The following is a 6,444-nucleotide window of genomic DNA, read 5'->3' on the forward strand; positions in this document are numbered from 1 at the left end:
CAGCAATGACACTTTACCCTCAGCAGAAACAGTTGATCCTAAAGCAGCAGTGAGTTGCAGCTTCACTCCCAAAACCACCTTCATTGTGTCCCTCAGATATGCCAGTACCAGATGGCCAGTGGCCGTTACCAGAGTTCTCAGCCCAGCATCCATATTCCTAAAGTACCAGCAATGACCCCACCTCAGAGGTCTGAGTCCCAGCTCAAAACCCCTCCTCTAAACCTCTAAGACTTTAAAATACCAACTTCTTCCCTTTTGTACCCCCCGACTTAAAGGAATTATCTGTTCTCTAATACTTGGTTAATGATTCTTTACATAAAATTGTCCTTTAGGGCTTCCCTGGTGGCACAGTGGTTGAGAGTCTGCCTGCCAATGCAGGGGACACGGGCTCGAGCCCTGGTCTGGGAAGATCCCACATGCCGCAGAGCAACTAGGCCCGTGAGCCACAACTGCTGAGCCTGCGTGTCTGGAGTTTGTGCTCCACAAGAGAGGCTGCGACAGTGAGAGGCCCATGCACCGCGATGAAGAGTGGCCCCTGCTCGCCGCAACTAGAGAAAGCCCTCGCACAGAAACGAAAACCCAACACAGCCAAAAATGAATAAATAAATTAATTAATTAATTTAAAAAAATTTTTTCCTTTAAAATAATTGATATGATTCCTGTTTCCTGACTAAATTCTGACTGATTCATAAGTTTCACTGTCTTCAATAAAACCTAATGCACAGCCCATGAATATGACATTACAGAATATGACATTATCCTGAAGCTCATGTTCAGCAAGTGGTGACGACAAGGAGACCCACCTGGCATGATACAGGTGTCCATAAAGGCTTTACACTCAGTCACTTGCTGTAAATGGGCAACATTCTTTAACCCCTTTGAGCGTCACCCAACCAAACGCTGGAAGCACAGGATGACCTCAATACAACCCTTTCCTTTTGTTTTTACGAAGACCTCTCCAGCCAACCTTTTGACTTAAGACTCTTAGGAGTGAGACAGTTGCCAGGCCCTATATCTTCTAAAGTGCCAAATGTGAAGTTCTCTAAATGGGTCTCTTCAAGGCCCCATCACTTTACTTGAGGTAGAGGCCAGCACCACTCTCCTCTCTCTGGGAAAGGTGGGACAGGAAACATCATTAAACACTGACATCTCTGTCACAAGAAATACTCAATACAGGCCTCCATCTTTCAGCCTTTTTATATCTAGGAAGGTGATATGTTAATGACAGCAGAAATGAGTTTTGAAAAACCCCTTTTCCAACTATGCATAGATGGACTAGTGCTTAAATTTAGAATGTAGATACTTAGCATTTATGAGCCTTGGCCCCTAGAGCCTCGGCCCCTACAGCCTCCTTTGAAACTCCAAGTCATCGGAAAATTTTTCACTTAAAATCCTATCTGTATTAGTTACGGTATAGATTAATCTTCTATAAGAAAAGACCCCAAAATACAGCAGCTCAAATAAGGTCGAGGTTTATTGCTCTCTCATGTTAAGAGAGCAATAAACTTCTACCTTATGGAAGAATAAACTTTTACCTCATGAGAAGACAGCTTGCTCCATGGGGTCACCTAGGACCAGGGCCCTTCCATTTTGTTTTTCGGACATCCCCTTAGAGTATTGCCCTCACCTACATAGTTGAAGCTGGCTCACTACTGTGATGGTCGAAGTACAGCCTTCAGGAGAATTGAATGCAATAGACGGATCTACATACCCAACATTTTAAAGGCAAGAGTCAGAAATTACGTTTATAATTTCTATTCACATGCCATAGAAAAAAAATTACACATGTAATCACACCTAACTCTACCTAGGCTCATAAATATAATCTCTAGCTCAGGGGCCATGTACCCAGCTGGAAGTCAGCAGCTTCTATTGCTAAAAGGAAAAGACACTGGCGATAATTAGCAGATTCTGCTAATAATCACTTCTAAATAATTTCAAAATTAAAAATTAATATTGAAAAGGAAATTACTGAAAATTTTAACATGAAATGCTACATTCAGAATATTCTTTTAAAAATAAAAAGTTTTCTTTAAAAATTTAGTCTTAAAATATCTTAAACCTGCATAAATTATAATCTATCTTGACATTTAAGAAACTAATGTTGAGATCATTGAGATCTACTTTCAGTGATTTAGAGAAATAGTGAAAACAACAACAGAAAAGATCCTTAGATGAGCTAGGACCCTCAGTTCAATTCCTTCAAACTCTGAAATATTTCATCAGAGCCAATAAAATTAAAACAATAAAAATAGCATAGTTTTCATTTCACCTCATTTTTTTAATCTACCTACCCTGACTTAAACAGGTAGGAAAATGCCTAGAGCAGGAGCTATGAGGAAAAACTCAAGAGAAGCGTTCTGTTCATTCACAAACTAAATAATCAATTCCTCCAGTGACTGTAAGAGGCCATGTATTAAGTATTAGACGACACCACCTCTAATATTTTTAGACATAGTGAAAGTTCTAAAAATTACCAGCCAACAGGTTATTTTTGGCTAAACTACACTGTGTGAGCTTTATCCCATATAGGCTTAACATATGTTAAGATGTGTTCAGAAAAACAAATCAATTCAACATGAACTAATATTCAGGCGGCAACCACAGATCAGTTGAAGCCAACTTCTGACTTCCTTGGCGAGAAACCCCTAGTAGGTTAATAAATGCATTTGGAGTATCAGAGAATTCGTGACTAGGATTACCATAGTCACTTTTTTTTTTCATAGTCACTTTTTAAAAAGCTAATTTCAAGGTTTCCAGATGTCCTCTGACCATAGATGGCAGTTTAACAAAGTTACAAATTCCAAGATAACTAAACAATCTTATACTTGGGAGACGTGTTTGAAAAGGGACACCTGCAGTAATAAAAGTAGAATCATTTGAACATGTCTCAAGACCAGTGGTTTTCCCAAAACTATGATGAAAGAACCTAGTATATGAACTGCCCTGTTCAGGCTGGACTTTGAGAAAGCATGTTGAGGTGTTTATAAATTTACCTATGGGAGAGAATTTGCAGTATTTGGGGGTCTGGCACAGTTACTGCCTTTCATTAGCTTAACTAGAACTCATTTTCACAATTGGAATCTTAGAGAATGTGTATTTTGGGACAATCAAATTTTAAATAGAAGATAAAAGTTTTAGATATAAAATAGCTTAAAGACAAAATATTTTTAAAGTTTTTTCATAGATTATTCTTTATAATAAAGTTTCAACTGATAAATACAAATGACTAAATACATTTTCATGTATGTCAGTTTATGTCAACAGACATTTTTAGGTACTCTTCAGCTAATTAAACAACCATTCCACTTTTGAACACCTCATTTTTAATATTCTATATTTATTTGACCATTTCCTACTGAAAGGTGAGTATCACAATTTATATAAAGTCTGCTTTCATGAGAACTCCTTGTGAGCAAATAATGTTTTCATGTTAAAGACTAGCATATTAAGCCACGTTAAAAGAGAAATGGTAAGAATGTTTAACCAAGTTTGGAAGTTCGGCAGTAGCTTAGACTAAAAAAAGCTGTTCTAACAGAGGGCCAGTTAAATACCCCATAGTCTGAAGAATACTTTTAAAGCTCAGATTCATTATTCAAAGAAAAAGTAAAAAAACTATGTATAATTTAATGTGTGGAAACATTTAAAATTCCATCATTTGAAAGAGTAACTTGGAATAATATACCAAGTGTTCTAATTTGGAACGAAGACAATTACACTATTTTAGGTAAACCAAAAGCCCTTATTTAATAAAAATCTCTATTAGGATAATGGGATTATTTTTAACTCTTGTAAACAAAAAAACACAACAACAACAAAAAAGAACAGGACTAAAGCAAGGACATTCATTAATTCAAGTAAGGCAATGAAATAGAAGATCAAAAATCTGAAACATTTACTCTCTGTATCAAAGTACATTTTAAAAAAAAAGCAAACCATAAAGATTCTTAATTGAGTATTAGCCTGTGGAGGTCTAAGAGGCAGACAAACAGAATCTTAAATCTCAAAAACATCTCAGAGATTGTGCCAGTTATTAAGCTATTGTCATTTAGAAGTCCAAACCCAGACTTCTACATTATACTTTCTGACGCCAGGGCTGGGACCCTGTAAACCACATTTCTGTTTTGCCAGCTGCCTCCATGTTGGATTCTGCTGAAAAGGAATCCTAGAAGGAGAAAGAATCAACTTGTTCCTTCAGTCCGCATCTCATTTGCTTCCTCCAGTCTTCTTCGGTACGCCATTCTTGTTAGCATTGTCCCAACACTTCTCCAGCCCAGCAGTAAAACCCTTCCACAACAATGTGTGAATGTAGTTTGCAGTTTGTGCAACACCTGCCAAACCAATCCTCATCTTGTCCTCCTGGTAGTTGTGGTGTCTTACTATTCTCCTTTCCCCTTTTCAGTTTTCTATTTAGCTTTATGCCAAATTCATAATTCCCAATATTAAATTCTCTTTTTAAATAACTAATATGGATTCTGTCCTCTGACTAAACCTGGTCTGACTGATCACCTGTCCAGTAGTTCCAAAGGGGAATGGTGCTATCAAAGTCATCAATATGAAAAAAATATTATTTTCATAAAACAAATCTTAACCAAATATTCTTGGTTCCTAGGCATACACAGAAGAGAGTGATTCTCAACCAGAGCAGAATGCAGATTATGGGGCTGAGATGGGGACTTACATTAACCAAAAGTTTAGAAACACCAAGTCAAGTCCAACCCTTTCATAATATAAAGGAACCTATGAATTTACCCTCTATGGAAAAAAAACCTGCAGATATGGTTAAGAATCTGGGTGGGCCCTAAATGTAATCACATGTATTTTTATAAGATACAGACAGAGGGAGACACACACAGAAGTGGAGAAGTCTACGTGACTACAGAGGCAGAGACTGGAGTGATGCAACCACAAGGTAAGAAACACCAGCAGTCACCAAATGCTGGCAGAAACTGGAAGAGGCAAGAAACAGATTCTCCCTCAGACACTCTGGTTGCAGCATGGTCCAGAACCTTTTGTAAAAGAATGAATTTTGATTGTTTTAAGTCACCAAGTTTGCAGTAATTTGTTAAGCAGCCCTAGGAAACTAATATAAGGATATTAAACAAACGCTTTATGGAATGCATGGCATTTTAAGAATGGCAAGTAGGATTTACATACACAGTGACTGTAAAGAAGAAAAAAGAAAAGGGGAAGGGAAAGTGAGCATTAGAGATGAAGAGAAAAGGCAGTGAGACAGAAAATTAAGGGAGTTGTACAAGGTAAAAACAAAGTAGTTCAATTAAGCAAGTGTATATGCTACTTGGAAGTAATGATACATTACTGAAGATTTTAAATGCCAGCCTAAGAAGTCTGAACTTTAAGAAGTTTGAGCTTTAATTTCTGGACAGTCAAGATCTCTGCAGCTTGTGAGGACAAGCCCTGTATATGGAGGGGAGAGGGGTAGGAGACAGACTCTGGGAGGAAGAAATAATGATGTGATAAATCCTTTGCATACCTCTGTTATACTATTCTCTAACTTTTTACTCATATCCTTCCACCACAAGGCTTAAGGGTTGGGATTGAGCTTCCCTAAGATCGAGAAAAAATTCTGACATATATGTTTGATAAATGGTAAATGAGTGAATGAAGAATATTGTGCATTTTTTGTTTGTCATTACTAAGCATGGTATGGTAGAGTAGAGCAGAATACTGAACAGTACTTGAATCACTTTTACTCTTCAAAGGTTTGATTAAGATGTTTTAAAAATAGATATATATTAATATTGAAAGTATAAAATATTTGGGCTCAGTGTGATGATCCCCAGGGAATACGCCAGAACCAGGACAGCAATTCTAGCCAAATCCAATCAATTAGTGGTGGTTGCCTGGAGCAGAGTTAAGAAGTAAGCTAAGGTTTGTGTCACAATAGATTAACAATGTCTGCTAAAGTGTTAGATTATAAACACGCCAAATGACTCATGTTTCCCATCCCATTCTTGCTCCATAAGTTAGTCATTTGGTTTCCTTAAAAACTTTTCATTTTTAAAAATAAATTTATTTATTTTATTCATTTTTTTTTGGCTGCAATGGATCCTCGTTGCTGCACACGGGGTTCCTCTAGTTGCAGTGAGTGGGGGTTACTCTTCGGTGTGCTGCACAGGCTTCTCATTGCAGTGGCTTCTCTTGTTGCAGAGTATGGGCTCTAGGCACGCGGGCTTCAGTAGTTGTGACACACGGGCTCAGTAGTTGTGGCTCACGGGCTCAGTAGTTGTGGCACACGGGCTCTAGAACGCAGGCTCAGTAGTTGTGGCACACGGGCTTAGTTGCTCCACAGCATGCGGGATCTTCCAGGACCAGGGGTCGAACCCATGTGCCCTGCATTGGCAGGCTGATTCGTAACCACTGCGCCACCAGGGAAATCCCAAAACTTTTCATTTTTATGTCTTATGTGAATTACAGAAAGAA

The sequence above is a fragment of the Hyperoodon ampullatus genome (genome assembly GCF_949752795.1).
Source record: "Hyperoodon ampullatus genome assembly, chromosome: 4".
Taxonomy (NCBI): domain Eukaryota; kingdom Metazoa; phylum Chordata; class Mammalia; order Artiodactyla; family Ziphiidae; genus Hyperoodon; species Hyperoodon ampullatus.